The sequence below is a fragment of the Chinchilla lanigera genome, unplaced genomic scaffold, assembly GCF_000276665.1.
Source record: "Chinchilla lanigera isolate Chin_1 unplaced genomic scaffold, ChiLan1.0 scaffold00080, whole genome shotgun sequence".
Lineage (NCBI taxonomy): Eukaryota > Metazoa > Chordata > Mammalia > Rodentia > Chinchillidae > Chinchilla > Chinchilla lanigera.
Window position 1 is genome coordinate 3,811,805 of NW_004955481.1, and position 17,508 is coordinate 3,829,312.

At 37.8% G+C, this 17,508-nt stretch overlaps 1 protein-coding gene and 1 pseudogene across 1 annotated transcript in view; one reads left to right on the forward strand and one right to left on the reverse strand.

The window, feature by feature from the left end:
• Positions 1-17,508, reverse strand: part of Taok1 (TAO kinase 1) — a gene marked incomplete in the record, with an annotated part of 137,524 nt that overhangs the window by 113,119 nt on the left and 6,897 nt on the right.
• LOC102010903 lies at positions 1,875-2,748 on the forward strand (annotated as a pseudogene).

A 17,508-nucleotide genomic window follows, 5' to 3' on the forward strand; every position in this document is an offset into this window, starting at 1 on the left:
TCTAGCACTTGGGAGGCTGAGGCAGGAGTATTGCCATCAGTTTGAGGCCAGCCTGGGCTATATAATGATCTCAAGGCCAGCCTGAACTACATAGTGAGACCCTGTCTCAAAAAAAAAAAAAAAAGAAAAAGAAAAAGAAAAAGAAGTGTTACTGTTGTGTGCCATTATGATTCGACCAAAACTCTTGTCTCAGTATTGCTCATAATACTAAGACAAAATGTCTGGGCTACATAGCAAGACCCTGTCTCAAAAATCCAAAGTAGTAGTAGTAATAGTAATAGTAATAGTTTAAAATAAATAAAAATAAATTCTGACTCAACCACAATGGAGAGTCTTGTTAAAGATCTATAGCATTTAGTAGAGAACCCAAAAAGGGTTTATCTTAGTAGTAAGATTACATTAGCTCTAGAATAAAGACTCCTCTCCACACACCTTAAGGAAGCTTAAAAACAGCCTGATTAAAGTGCAGTTCAGGAGGCTGGGGATTTAGCTCAGCGGCACAGCGCCTGCCTGGCAAGTGCGATGTTGTGAGTTCAATTCCCAGTACCAAGAAAAAATAAAAAATAAAAATAAAGTGTAGCTCAGTGGTAGAATGCTTACTTAGTATGCACAATGCCCTGGTGTTGGATCTCCAATACAGCTAAAAAAGAAAAAAAGGAAGAAAGAAGCCAGTATGAAAAGGACCAAACTGACCCATACTAAATCAAAATAATAACTCTTTAAGACTAGAGTTATTAAAAAAAAAAGGCTAGAGTTATTATTTTACATTTTACAAAAATGTAAAACTGACAACATATTAACATACTATACCTGATAATAACTAAGACATGCAAACAAACTCTCTAAGAAACATTCCCCATAACCAATAGAAAAATAGCTCAACAAAAATAGGTCTTATAATGAAACAGAAATTCAGCTAGGCATACTGGTGCATACCTGAAAACCAACACTCTACGAGGCTGAGGCAGAAAGATCACAAATTTGAACCTAGTCTAGAAAACTTAGTGAGAGCCTGTCTCAAAATTTAAAGTGGCACGTGGTGGACATGTACCTCACTGCAAAGGACCTGGGTTCAATCCACAGTACTACATACAAACACATATATACATATACATACACATACATACACACACACACACACAGCAAAAGTATTAGCAAAGTCATTAATTATCATGAATACCTTCTACAATTTTCCTAAGTATACACAGTAATAAAAGAGAAAAAATAAAATGGAACTTTGAAACATGAAAAATACAAGCATCTGAAATGAAAATATGAGGCTAGGGATATAGCTCAGTGTGGCACAGTGCCTGCCTGGCAAGTGCGAGGTCCTGAGTTTGATTCCCGATACCAAAAAAAAAAAAAAAAGAAAGAAAGAAAGAAATGAAAACAGGCCTGACAGTATACACAACCAGTGCTGAAAGATCCATAAATCGGACAAAGATCTATTAATATTGCATGGAGAAATGGTAAAAGATAACCCAATAAAGGCGTAGACAAGCTTGGCGTGGCGGCGCACACCTGTAATACCAGCACTTGGGAGACTGAGGCAAGAGGGTCACAGTGAATTTGAGGCCAGCCTAGGCTACAAAGTGAGTTTAAGGCTGGTCTGAACTGCATAGTGAAACCCTGTCTCAAAACAGACAAAAACGCCAGGAGTGGTGGCACACACCTATAATCCCAGCACTCAGGAGACTGAGGCAGGAGGGTCGTTGCGAGTTTGAGATCAGTCTGGGCTACAAAGTGAGCTTAAGGCCAGCCTCAACTGCATAGTGAGACCTTCTCTCAAAAAGACCAAAGGGGGAAAAAAAAAAATCAAAAAGACAAAAAAAAACACAGACAAAATAAAATACAAATGTATAAAATCTCAGAGCAGAACAATATTAAGTATTCTATGTCTGTGGAATATCACATGGCAGAGTGAACTACAAAAGAAAGTACTAGGATAACCAAAATTTTCTCAATTTTGATGGAAATTATAAGCCAAATGATTCAAGCGGGTCAATAAATACCACCAGGGTAACTTCAAATCAATACCATGGCACACAATAATCAATTTCCTGAAAAATCAATGATAAAAAGCAAGTCTGGCCATTTAGCTCAGAGGTAGAGCGATTCATTAGCAAGTGTGAAGTCCTAGGTTCACTTTTTTGTGTGTGGGTGGCGGCAATCGAGAAGGCGGTGCCATGAAGGCCTCAAGCACACTCCAGGAGTACAAGGTGATGGGGCGCTGCCTGCCCACCCCAAAGTGCCACATGCCGCCTCTCTACCACATGCGGATCTTCACACCCAACCATGTCGTCGCCAAGTCCCACTTCTGGTACTTCGTGTCCCAGCTGAAGATGATGAAGAAATCCTCAGCAGAGATCCTCTAGTGCGGGCAGGTGTTGGAGAGGTCTCCACTGCGGGTGAAGAACTTCGGCATCTGGCTGCGCTACAACTCCCGCAGTGGCACCCACAACATGTACCCGGAGTACGGCGACCTGACCACGGCGGGTGCCGTCACCCAGTGCTACCGGGACATGGGCGCCCAGCACAGTGCCAGCGCCCACTCCATCCAGATCCTGAAGGTGGAGGAAATCGCGGCCAGCAAGTGCCTCCGGCCCACTGCCAAGCAGTTCCACGACTCGAAGATCAAGTTCTCGCTGCCCTACCAGGTCCTGGGTCGCCAGCACAAGCCCTGCTTCACCACCAAGAGGCCTAACACCTTCTTCTAGGGGCGGCCAGGGCTGTGCCAATAAACTCAGCGCCGTTCTTGAATTTAAAAAAAAAAAAAAAAAAGTCCTAGGTTCAATCCTCAGCATCTCTTTCTCTCTCTTGGGCTGGGGATACAAGCTCAGGGGCATAAGCGCCTGCCTGGCAAGCGTAAGGTCCTGAGTTCAATTCCTGGTACAAAAAAAACAAGGAAATTTCCCCCCCCTCCCCCTTTTGCTCCCCCTCTCCCTCTCCTTCTCCCTCTCTCTCTCACTCGCACACACACACATACACACACACACCAAAGTTTTAAATCATGAAATATTTAAAGCTCAATTGATCAAGCAATCAATTCTGGTGCTGGAACTGAAGCCCATCTCAGCCCTATTTAAGGATATGTCTAACATATGTATAAGTGATTTGTATGCTGACAGCTACAAAACACTGATGAAAGAAATCAAAGACTACCTGAATAATAGAGATACATGACAAGTCATAGGAGACTCAATATTGTCAATACTATCCACAATGATCCAGAGTTCAACAAAGTCCCATAAGACCAGCAGCCTTTTTGTAGAAATGGATAAACCAATACTAAAATGGGTATTTTTTTAAAAAAAGCAAAGTACCTAAAACAGTCAAAATAATTCTGAACAGAGAATAAACTTGGAAGACTTGTCTGATTTCAAACTTACTACAAAACTATAATAATCAAGATACTGTGTGGCAGGGTCCACTGGCCTTGCAAAAAGAAGAAAAAAGATACTGTGGCACTGGTATTAAGGATAGAAACTGAAATAAATAGGAAACAACAGAGTTGTAGAAGTAGATTTACGCATATATGGTCAGTTAATTTTTGAAAAAGGTACACAGAAAATTCAATGGGACAAGGATTGTCTTTTCAACAAATAGTATGAAATATGATTCTGTCTAAAACTCTCATCTCGGGGCTGGGGATTTAGCTCAGCGGCACAGTGCCTGCCTGGCAAGCGCAAGGTCGTGAGTTCTATTCCCGGTACGGGAAAAAAACCAAAACATAAAGTAAAACTCTTATCTCACCCTTGAACAAAATTTACTCAAAACAAATACCTAAATGTAAAATCTAAAATTAAATCTGTGTAAAAGAGCATAGGAAAAGCTAAGCATAATGGTGCTTGCCTGTAATCCCAGCTCCCTGGGAGGCTAAGGCAAGACAATCAAGTTTGAGGCCAGTCTAGGTAATTTAACAAGACTATTGCATGAAAATAAAAACGCCTGGCATGTAGTTCAGTGGTAGAGAGCCCCCTATGCCTCAAAAAATACAGGACTTTTTTTCTATTTTGATTTACATATATTTTAGGCAATAGTGGGGATCAAACCCAGTAGTGCTACACTCCCCATCCCTTTTTATTTTGTGAGTTTCACTAAATTGCCTAAACTGGTCTTGAACTTGTGATTCTTCTGCCTCAGTCTCCTGAGTAGCTGGGATTATAGGCATGTGCTGCTGCCACCATACCTGGCTGCAAAATAATTCTTTGATAAAAGTCAAAAGCAGAGCTGGGGCTGTGACTCAGTGATGGTGCACTTGGCTAGCATGCATAAAGCTATGGATTTGATTTCAACTCTATTAAAAAAAATCAAAAGTACAACTCAATAGAAAGAAACTGACAATTAATTTAGACTTCATCAAAACTGAAAATGTTTTTCTTTTGAAAGTTAAAAAATTTTTACAAAGCCATAGACTGAGACATGTTTGCAAAATGTATCTAAAAGAGGTTTATATCTTAAATAATGAATTACCAACAAAATAATAGGAAAACAAACATCCTACTTCAAAAATAGATGAGGGGGCTGGGGATGTAGGTCAGTGTTTCAGCACTTGCCTAGAATGCCTAAGGCCCTGGATATTTATTAATTACAAAGAGAAAAACAATAACTTTACAATGGAGAAATGCAGCAGATACCACCTTAAACAAATAAGATTAATATCAACAGTACCATGACACATTGAGATAACATATCATACTTCTGATATAATGCACTGAGAAGGGTACAGAATAATTGTGAAGTATTCTTGACAAAAATATATATCCTCAATCTAATCATTAGAACATGCCAAATAAACTCAAACTGAGATTTTTACTTTATCTTATTTTTTGTGGGTTGAGGATTGAATTTAGGCCTCCTGGAATGCTATGGAAGCTCTACCACTAAGGCATTTCACAGCCTTTGAATTGAGAAACATTTTTAAAATTAAAATAAAAAATATTTATTATTTAAAATAGTAAATTACAGGCACACACCTGTAATCCCAGCATTCAGGGTATGTGGCAGGAGGATCACCATGAGTTTGAGGCCAATCTGAACTACACAGTGAGATCCCGTCTCAAGGCTGAGGCCTACACAGTGAGTTCAAGGTTAGCCTAACACCCTTTCTCAAAAAAAAAGGCAGATGCTAAGTTCATGCACTGAACTAAAATTGATTTTCTTAGCTTGATAATTATTCTATGGTTATATAAGATTAAGAGGATCTAAGTGAAGAGCATACTTGCATACTTTGTACTAATTTTTTTTTTTTGGTCTTTTTTGTCTTTCTTGAGACAGGGTCTTACTATGCAGTTCAGGCCGGCCTTGAGCTCACCTTTGTAGCCCAGTCTGGTCTTTCTTTTTTGGCCTTTTTGAGACAGGGTCTCACTATGCAGCTCAGGCTGGCCTTGAGCTCACTTTGTAGCCCAGGCTGGTCTCGAACTCTCAACGATCCTCCTCCCTCAGTTTCCCAAGTGCTGGGATTACAGGTGTGTGCCACCACACCCAGCTATACTAATTTGTAAACTTATGCAAAATTTAGAAGTACTAAAAAAAGAATGCCTGACTTTTATTAGTAAAATATTCAGTTATAATCCCCTGAGAGCTATGTATTAAAATATTCTAGGATTGGGCCGGGGATATAGCTCAGTGGCACAAGCACCTGCCTGGCAAGCACGAGGTTGTGAGTCTGATTCCAGGTAACAAAAAATAAAATAAAATAAAATAAAATAAAATAAAATAAAATATTCTAGGATTTACTTGGATTTCTATAATTAATCCCATCAAATAATTTTTATAATGCTAATTCCTCTGTACTTAATTTTTATAGTATAATAGAATATTAGCAATTGCATAGATGTATTTTATTCTAAGCAATTATTGTAATATTTCTTTAAGGGATCAGAGAGACTGAGACAGAGTTGGGACAGACAGAAAAGTAAATTATCCTTCAAAAAATGATAAAGGACTGAGGATGTAGTAGAGTACAAACTTTATAATGTATACCAAGGCCATCAGCTTAATCTCCAGCACCAAAACAAAATTTGTATTTCCCTTTTCTTTTTATGTATCTATTTTAAAATTATTTGCAGTGGGGCTGGGGATTTAGCTCAGCAGCACAGCACCTGCCTGGCAAGCGTAAGGTTGTGAGTTCAATTCCTGGTACCGGAAGAAAAACAAACAAAAAATAAATAAATAAAATTGTTTGCAGCGTAGGGGAGCAACCAAGAGATTTTCACATGCTAAGTAAGCATTCCTCTACTGAACTACACCTCCATCCCCAGAAGTATCAATTTTGACCATATGTTATAAGATACAAGTCATTAATATTAAGATTTTATAATGATCCATATTCCACTATCCAAATACATACAGTAATTCATTGGGGGGGGGGCAACAAAATTAACCATTTTTATTTCTGTCAAGCTTAATTCAATTTGCTTTTACTGGACATAATTAGACAATTATCAAATCCAACTGGTAAGCCAAAATAATAATTCATCCAGTATTTACTATACTTTACAATGTGCTAGATGCTGAAGAGTCAAAAATAGGAGAGACCAATATAGGAAAACTGTGATTTCATTTAACAAATATTTATTAAATAATAAAGATATAAATGTTGACTAGTATAATCCTTACATTGAGGTTACCTTTTTGAGGAAATTTACCTCTTTATAGTAGCAAACAGGACACTGAATGTTAACTCCAAAGAGGGAACCTAATTCAGTTTAATAAATTTTGCCAGGCATGGTGGCGCACGCCTGTAATCCCAGCATGTGGGAGGCTAAGACAGGAGGATCCTTGAGAGTTCGAGACCAGCCCGGGCTACAAAGTAAGCTCAAGGCCAGCCTGAACTGCACCAGCGAGACCCTGTCTCAAAAAGACAAAAAAAAAAAAACTTTACTCAACATAATTTTAAAATTAAACAAGGTTAAAAGACATAAGCCATTTAGTATATTCTATTACTTGTTGGATTAATTTCTAATATATAACTGCCCCTTTTCTGACAATCCAAATAATTTCTGTAAGACATCTCTGTAAATAAATGCTATTTTCCATAAAAGCTGATAGTTTTTTTGTTTTTTTTTTTTTTTGGTTTTTCTCCGGTACCGGGAACCGAACTCACGACCTTGTGCTTGCCAGGCAGGCGCTTCTGCCGCTGAGCTAAATCCCCAGCGCCTACGCTGATAGTTATTTTTAAAGGTCTTAGTTTTAAAAGCCTTCAATGTGACTACTTTCTTCTACACTTTGAAGAAGGGAAGAATAGGGCCAGGGATATAGCTCAGCAGTGTGGTGCCTACCTGGCAAGCAGATGGTCATGAGTTCAACTCCCTGTACCAAAAAAAATTTTTTAAAGGGAAAAACAGACAAACTATACCCTTCTCTCAACAGTAACTATCCTAGATACTTTCAGAGTATTTTATCAGAGGACTTATCTTTTTATCCTATTTATTTTCACCTGCTTATTTTTATTGTTTCTGTAATATATCATGTATTTTTATGGTTTTCCATCTGAAATTAAAGAATCAAGTATCTGTGACTTCAAATTTGTGCTCTTTATGTAGAAAATTGAAAAGGTATCTTCAATACCTACTCAAAAGACAATATTCAAATACTTGAAGGTAGAAAAGCCCCTAAATTACTTTATTAAAGTTTGCAGTTGTACATGATGTTAGAAGGTCTTAAATATTTTCTTTCAGACAAAAGGTAAGCCAGTTTCACCGTATCTTCTCTTTGTAATTACTCATAGTACTTTTATGTTTGCCAAATACTTCAGATCTTAAAAGATTTTTCTTGTTAAGTGAAGCATCTCTCTGCAAATCAAAGGTTTATTTTATGTATTTTCACAGAATATATACAAATAGCTAAAAAACACAGGAAACCGGGTCATCATTGTTAGTCACTATAGAAATGCAAATCAAACTCACAAAGAGTTACCACTTCACATCTAATAGAATGGCTATAAAAATACAGAGACTGTGGAGAAACTTGAACCTTTTTACATTTCTGGTAGCAATGTAAAATAGTTCAGTTCATGTGGGAAACAGTTGGCAGTTCCTTAAAAAGTTAATCACAAATTACCATATGTCCCCACTATTTCATTTCTAGGGATACACTCAAAGACTGAAAACAGGTACCCAAGTAAGTACATGCACAGACATGTTCACAGCAGCACTATTCAGAACAGCCAACAGGTAAAAAAACTGCCTAAATATACATCAACAGATGCACTGAAAAACAAAGTACAGTATATACATACAATGGAATATTACCCATAAAAAGGAATAAAATACTGACATGCTACAACATAAATGAGGCTCCAAAACATGCTAAAAAGCTAAACAAAAAGCACTGCCTACTGTATAATTCCATTTATATGAAGCATCCAGAATAGGTAAATCCATAGACACAGAACGAAGACTGATGACTACCAGATGCAGAGGAGCGGGGACATTAGGAAACGTCTGCTAAGTAGACACAGGGTTTGCTTTTGTGGTAAGGAAAACGCTTTCAATAGATAGGGTGGCTACACCAACACTGTGAATGAACTATATGCCATTGTATCATTGCTCACCTTAAAATGTTTAATTTTATGTTATATGAACCTCATCTCAATTTTTTTTGTTTTTTGAGACAAGGACCTCACTAACACCCAACCTGGCCTAGCACTCTCGATCCTTCCACCTCAGCATCTCAAATAACGGGCTTTAGGTACATGCTACCACACCCAACTCATCAGTTTAACTGTTTGGGAGAGAACACTTCATTAATGTAATGGATACATAATAGACACATTCAAACAATCTTATTTCCCTTTTATAAGCCAAAGCACAACTAAACCTAATTAATATTTTTTTGTTAACTCAGGATCATCATGATGAATAACAATGACTGAGAATGCCATCCTTTATGTGTCTTAATTATGTCTGAGCCTCAGCTGTCTCATCTGTAAAATGTCATTTTCTGCTCGATCATAAGATCTTAATATTTTCTGAGCCACAAACACCTTTGAATATTTAATGAAGTTACAGGATATTACCCCAGAAAAATGCACATGTGTACATACACAGTAAATTGCTACAATCTAAAGAAGTTCATAGGACTAATGTAACCCACACAAGCAATTCCCATAGGTTCAGCATTGAAAGAGGGGAGTGTATCAAACAATATTATCTCTATGTTCCTTTCCAATTCTAAATCTCTTGATTCTACTGCAGACTAATACAGTTGGAGAGCCTCAGGATTTACACAGGTTCATAGAGTTGTGCCATGCTTTTTACTTCTGGTAGTTTTAAAAAGTTGTCCTAGTTCATAGTCAAATTCTCTGATTGCTAGTTGCTGTCCAACATTTAAGAGTACTTAAATTTTAAAAATTCAATTAGATTCTATTCAACAATTAGTACTATCTGCCCTCTGATAGGCACTAAAAAGGAGGGGTACAAAATAATAACAGTTCTGGTAAAATCTAAGACAATTAAGTAATTACAAAAAAAGGAAAATATCTCATTAAGTACTAAACTGGAACACTGATAATGAGCCAGGGAAGAACAAGAACAGTGTAAGCTGGGACACTGGGGACAATTTCACAGAAAAATTGAATGGACAGGGGTGAAGGATAGATGAGATCAAAAGGACAATAAACAAACATTATGAACATAGGCAGAGAAGTTGTAATAAGGACTGTGTGCAGAGTGTGAAATAAGGCTGTAACAGATGTAGAAGGATCAATCACAGATTCTCTTAAAAACTAAAGAAAATTGGGGTATAGTGGTACACACCTGTAATCCCAGCTACTCAGGAAGCTAAGGCAAGAGGATCACAAGTTTACAGCCTAGCCAACTTAATGACATGCTATCTCAAAAAATAAAAAGGGCTGGGCTAGCATGCATGAGGCCCTGGGTTCAATCCAAAGACTGGAAGAAAAAGGAAAAAAAAAAGGATTTACTAATAAAAATAATCTATGGTAAAGAACAGATGTGGAGAAGTAGTTATTGAGGAAGGAGGGATAAGAGGGAGCCTGTTGGCATGCTAGAAAATTTCAGAAAAATCTTTTGCCTGTTCTTTTCTAAAGAGAGAGAGAGCAAGAGAGAGAGAGAGAAAGATCAGAAGGACATTTGTGAACTTTCATACACTTTATTATTTGTATACAATACTATAATTAAAACAGACAAATAAGGTATTTGTGTAGGATAATACAATAAATGCCTTTGAGGTTTGAACAAGTAAAAGGGGAGGTTGTCTGGGGATGTAGTTTAGTGGTGGAGTGCTTGCCTAGCATGTATGAGACATTAGGTTTCATCCACAGCACCACCAAAGAAAAAAGTGCTATATTATGACATAAGTCTTATAGTAATCCACAGAAGGATCTAAGGATCCAAACTGGAAGAGGATGAGTCCATTTTAAGTAATAAAGAATTAAGATAAGGCCAACTAACACCAGATAACAATATGTCAGATGCCGTTCTAAGATCTGTACATATAATACATCTAATCTTAAAAATGGTATGTGATGGGCCAGGGATGTAGCTCATCAGCACAGCACCTGCCTGGCAAGTGCAAGGCCCTGAGTTTGATTCCTGATACCAAAAAAAAAAAAAGAAAGGTATGTGAAAAGTATTATTATTATTATTATTCTCATTATACAGATGATAAAACGGGCTGGGGATTTAGCTCAGCGGCAAAGCGCCTGCCTGGCAAGCGCAAGGTCGTGAGTTCGGTTCCCGGTACCTGAGAAAACAAACAAACAAACAAACAAACAAAAAAAAAAACAGATGATAAAACTGAGGCCCAGAGAGATTGATTTGCCCAAATTCACATACAGTAAGACTATCCATGACAAGCCAGGCATGGCAGCATACATTTGTAACCCCAGCAACTTTGGGAGGCTGACACACAAAGATATGAAGTTTGAGCCCAACCTGGGTAACTTAAGAGACTTAGAAAGACCCTGTTTCAAAATAATAAAAAGGGGCTAAAGATGTACCTCAGTACAAAGGCCCTCATTACTGTGGGAAAAAAACCCAATGCAACAAACTTCTTTACCACACTATATCACATACATGCTCCTAAATACACAACAAAACAAAAACAAGACTGCTAACAAAAACGGGGAACAAAATGGCTATCACATGGATATAGTGCACCCAGCATGACCAGCCCTTGTTCTTACCTTATGTGAATGTCAACGCCATCCTCTTACCAGTTGCCAACTATAAACCTCACTCAGCACTTAGAACATCAGCATCATCACTCTTACATTCCCTACTCCTAAAAGAAAGTTTCAACTAGTTTCCCACAACAATGTTACAGATTCTAGGAAAAAAAAACAAAAACCCACAAACATTTCAAAAGAAGAAATACCATGACTTCATAATTTACTGTATGAATATAGACAGAGACAGAGAATAAAAAACAATCCCGAAGTTTCTTACTTGGAAGACTGTAGAAATGCCAGTAACAGAAATGAAAATGTGTCCGTAAAAATATCAGTACACAAATGTACAATAAAGTTATATTCATAAGAGCCAAAACCCGGGCGTGGTGGCGCATGCCTGTAATCCCCGCACTCGGGAGGCTGAGGCAGGAGGATCGTTGCTAGTTCGAGACCAGCCTGGGCTACAAAGTGAGCTCAAGGCCAGCCTGAGCTGCACATTGAGACCCTGTCTCAAAAAAAAGACAAAAAACAAACAAACAAAAAAAAAAACATAAGAGCCAAAACCCAGAAATGATTCAATATCAGTAACAGGTGAGAGGATAAACCAATTGTAGTATATCCGAACACTGAACTACTACTAAGCATAAAAAGAAATGAACTACTGATACATGCAATGACATGGAAAAATAACACAGACATTATGTCAAGAGAAAGAGGCCAAACAACCAGTCATGGTAATACACACCTATAATCTTAGCACTCTTTTTTTTGTTGTTTTTTTTTTCAGGTACCGGGAATCAAACTGACGACCTTGTGCTTGCCAGGCAGGCACTGTGCCGCTGAGCTAAATCCCCAACCCCAATCCTAGCACTCTTAAAAGCTGAGGCAGGAGAATCCTAAATTCTACTCCAACTGGGCAATGAATGCAGCAGTTTAGAAAGTTCTTGTCTCAAAACAAACAAACAAAAATCAGGCACCATAGCTGTAGCATAGTATGAAGACCCTGGGTTCAATCCCCAGTGCTGTAATACAAATAAGTAAATATTTTTCAGAAAAAAATTGGAGATGTAGCTCAGCATGTAAGCTCAGGGTGTATAGGGTTCAATTGCCATTACTGCAAAAACAAACAAACAAAACTCCCTTTTTTTGAGACAAGGTCTCATTATGTAGTTTGGGACAGTCTTCAACTCACTATCCAGCCCAGGCTGGCCTCAGACTCACAGAAATCCTCTTGCTCAGCCCCCCAAGTACTGGAGTCATAGGCATACAGCCCCCATGACCAGCAAGATTTTATATCATGGTTATTTTGTGTGTTTTAACAGGTATTTCATATATTGGCAATAAAACCATTTTATTGTTAATGACTAAATTTTCTACCTCAACAGTAGTCACAAAACATTTTAAATGTTTGCTTACTGTATCTACTGTGCCATTTGTATCTGGATATATTCCATCCCATTATCTAAAAGGCCAAATGAAAATCTGTATTTACAAGGCTCTTAAATTAACCAGATCCTTGATGAATCTACTTGTCTAGAACAAATGTAGTAGCCGGGCATGGTGGCACACGCCTGTAATCCCAGCACTTGGGAGGCTGAGGCAGGAGGATCATTGTGAGTTTGAGGCCAGCCTGGGGTACAAAGTGAGCTCAAGGCCAGCCTGAACTACATAGCAACACCACCTCAAAAAGACCAGAAAAAAAAAAAATAATAATAATAATAATATATATAAAACAAATGTGATATAAAATATTGTGAGACTAACTCTCCAATTTCAGGTGACCTTTTGAAAGCATATATTTGTACTTAAAAATCTACATTCCAAAATAAATAAATAAAATTTTTTGAAAAATCTACATTCCAGCGCCAGGGATATAGCCCAACGGCACAGTGCCTGCCTGGCAAGCTTGAAGTTGTGAGTGAGATTAACCGGTACCAAAAAGAAAAAAAAAAAAACACTACACTCCAAATCTGAATAACAATGACAGTTATCTAATTATTAAAGTTCCCAAATGCGTGATAATTTCACAAATTGTATTTGTCTCGGCTAATGGGAAAAAATCCAACCTAATTTCAATATTAGGACACTAAAGCTGGGCATTGTGGTGCACGCCTGTAATCCCAGCACTCGGGAGGCTGAGGCAGGAGGATTGTCGTGAGTTCGAGACCAGCCTGGGCTACAAAGTGAGCTCAAGGCCAGCCTGAACTGCATAGGGAGACACTGTCTCAAAAAAGGCAAAAAAATTTCAAAAAAATTCAAAAAATAAAACCACTAAATAAAAAAAAAAAAAAACAAGGAAAACCATAACTCGTACTATACAACTCAATATTAAATAATAAACAACATCTACCTTGTATATATTCAACCAGAGAAAGAAAAATTTCATTTGGCAATAATCCATTATTCAGGGGTTTGGTATAACATCTTTTACAACAGCAATAAACCTCTATGAAACTTAGAACCTTTCTAACTACCTAATACATATTACAATAACAAACTCATTTGCTTCTAAAACTATGCTACTCTTGGAACACAATGGCTATGGCCAATCATTTTATTATACATTTGTATGCATAATCAGTTTAATAAAAAAATTCATGTAAGCAGGGAAACACCCAAATCTATACTTCCTGTTCCTGGCAATCAAGTTTCTCTACTAAAGGATACTTCTAAATAAAAATATTGGACTGGGGATATATCTCAGCAGCACAAGCACCTGCTTGGCAAGCACAAGGTCCTGAGTTCAGTTTCTGGTACAAATAAATACATACATACATGCATACATTTTCACATCTTTTAACACTTACAATGTTTTTACTGTCCCTACCACCACCACCAAAACTAGAGACTGAACCCAGGGTCTCAAGCATGCTAGGCAAGAGCTCCACCACTGAGTTACTTCCCAGGCTTTTTTATTTTTTTTTTATTTTAATTTTTTTCATTTTTTATTTTAAAGAGTAAAAGAAGGATAACATAATAATGAGGGGGCTTACAAAATTACAGATGAAGTGGTAGGAAATTATCAATGGTTACTGTTTTACATATTGTTATCTACAAGGTAGTTTCTCAGGAAAACAAATAGACAAATAGTGAGTTACAGACAAAAGGGGTAGGAGATTATCAATAGCTGTTGTACTATACTTCGATGTGGCTTCTAAAGAAAATAAATAGAGCTATACAAGAGTGACCAATTGAATAATCATTAACCATTCTCAACGGTTGTTGTAGGAAACACATAGTAATAAACACACATCCATTTACAAAATAGGATAGGGACAATACAAACATTACAAAGTTATGGAGAAGATATCAATGGCTGCTGTAATACATGGCGGTATCTTCAAAGTGGTTTCTCAGGAAGACAGAGATACGCAAGAAGGATCTAACAAGTGGTTGCAGCCTAAGGGTTGTGAAAAATAGCGTATTACCTCCTCACCAGTGACTCCTTTCACTGAGGTGTGACAGATGGAAGGAAGGCCAGGACTGAAAAGAAGGACCGAGAGATTTGCACCTGTGTTTAGCAACAGGCTGTTTTCTTGTTCCTCCATAATCATGATTACCCAGGGCTCCTCCATGGAGATGACAGTCTGGCCAGAGGGAGAAGGCAGAGTATGCCCTGGGCCCCCTCATTCTTATTGGGCTAACTGGTAGGATGGGTCTGAGCTCTGGGGCCTCCACTTCAGAGGGCAGACCGATCTCCAGTGGTCACCTTTGCATTCAGGGGGCTTCTTTATTTTTTTAGACATAGATCTCACTAAATCACCAAGCCTGGTCTTCAACTTGCAATACTGCCTCAGCCTCCCAAGTAGCTGGCATTACAGGTGTGCATCATCCCCCCCAGCTAACATTTTTTTTCCCTATGATATTCTCTACTTTACTAGTAGCAAAATAGGCCTAGATGGCAGAGAAGAGGTTGAGACAACCCTTTCATTTTTCATTAAAGTTCTGTGACAGGGCTGGGGATTTAGCTCAGTGGCACAGCACCTGCCTGGCAAGCGCAAGGTCATGAGTTTGACTCCCAGTACTGGAAAAAAAAAAAAAAAAAAAGTTTTGTGACAATATATAAGCACTCATATATAAAACACAAAAATACTATGTCACTGCTAAACTGAAGTTTAAAAGCTTTGTTTTTGTTTTGTGCTACTGGGGATTTAACCCAAGCCTTGCATACGCCAGGTACGTGCTCTACCACTGATCTACATCCCAAGCTCACTTATTTTGCGACAGATTCTTACTAAACTGCCCAAGCTGGCCTTGAACTTGAGTTTCTCCTGCTTCACCCTTTGAATAGCTGGGATTACAAGCATGCACTACCATGCCAAGCAAAAGACCTTTTAATTACCCCCATTTTCAAATTATTTGTTCTTTTCTAAAGAATGGAAAAATTATTACTATTAACAACTATATGTCAAAGTAAACAATCTGAAAGGTAGCACATTATCACACTGTCTCTTCTGGGACTCAGAACCCTTAAATTCTAAAAAACAAAGCCAACTGTAATAACACCTCCTATAATGTGATAGTCTCTATAAAAAAAACACAATCACCTACTGTTTACACAGCATAAGATTAAACACTACAGGCTGGGGATTTAGCTCAGCGGCAAAAGCGCCTGCCTGGCAAGCGCAAGGTCGTGAGTTCGGTTCCCGGTACCGGAGAAAAACCAAAAAAAAAAGATTAAACACTACATATTAAATATTATACTATACAGAGTTTCTGGGCAACAATGAGAAGTTTGCTTAAGTACAATTATAAGCTAGTAAGTAATTTTGTTTTGCAATACTGCCTCAGCCTCCCAAGTAGCTGGCATTATAGGTGTGCACCACCCCACCCAGCTAATATTTTAAAATATTTCAAAATAAAAATATGTCAGATAGGAATATGGATGCTTTTGGCAAAGACACAGACCTTTTCCAATTTTCAGTAACAAGGGGCTGGGGATTTAGCTCAGAGTCAGAGCGCCTGCCTGGCAAGCGCGAGGTCGTGAGTTCGATTCCTGGTACGGGGGGAGGGGGGACAATTTTTAGTAACACTAAATTCCTATGTCTAAAAAAGAAAAAGCCAGGACTTCATTTGGTAATACTATTCACCAACTTTTTCTGAAACCACCTTCTCAGTCTCACTGGGAATAAATTTGTAGAAATCAATCGAAAATACAAATTAGAAACTAAAAAATACTACCATGAACTAAGCCAGGGATGGTAGTGTATACCCACAACCCCAGCACTCTGGGTTATGGTTAGCGTTATTTAGCAATATTAGTCACATAGTAAATTTTAATAAACTATATATTGTAATTAATATTTTTAAATTAACTCTATTCCTTGAAATAAAAAGAAAAAATACAATAAATAAATGAAAGATAGGTTTAATCTGCTCTAAATAAAAAGTTTTCTGGGCTGGGGATTTAGCTCAGGGGCACAGCACCTGCCTGGCAAGTGCAAGGTCGTGAGTTCGATTCCCAGTACCGGAGAAAAATAAATAAATAAATAAAATAAAAAAATAAAAATAAAAATTTTTCTTACCCAAGTGTGGTGACGCATACCTAATGTCCTAGCACTCTAGGAAGTTGAGGTAAGATCACAAATTGGAGCCTGGCCTAAAAAACTTAGTCATTTAGCTCACTTGCAATCCTGCCTAATTGAGACACTGAGGCAGGAGGACCACCTGAGCCTAGCAAAACTCTCTCTCAATTAATGAGAAACTGAACTCACACATAAGGTATGACACATATTTCCTAATATAAAAACCTCAGAAATTATCATCATTCTCACAACTGCTGGTACCCCACCAGAATCTTTCGGACAAAAATCCTTAGTACTCTCCAATTCTGCGACCTAGTAAATAGGATACATAAATAGGCCCAATATGACTACCAAACAGAGTAGAGATGTTATCAGTAAAGCCTGAAAGCAGAGTTGTTGAAAGAAAAAGGAAAAAAAATACAAGCATACTTTAGAGATTTAGACTAGAATTAAAAGGGGCTAGAGGCATAATAACATAGCGGCAGTGCATTTGCCTAGTATGCATGAAACACTAGGTTAGATAGCCAACACAGGGAAGAAAAAAAAAGTGAAAAGAATGAGAAAAAAATGAAATTTCAAAATAAAGTTAACTTTGCTACCCAGAATACCAAAAACTATGGTAAACAAAAATTTCCCATAATAATGCTTACCATTACTTACACACCACACTGTTGACATTTACCATCATTTTTTAAACTGTTACTGTGATTCACTAAATTGAATTCACAAACCATTAGTGGGTCACAATCTAAAAGGAACTGACAGTCACAGGAAAAGCCTTGCTTTCCTCTGAATATCTATGAGGGCAGGGACAGTGTTCTTTTTTTTTTTTTTTTTTTTTTTTTT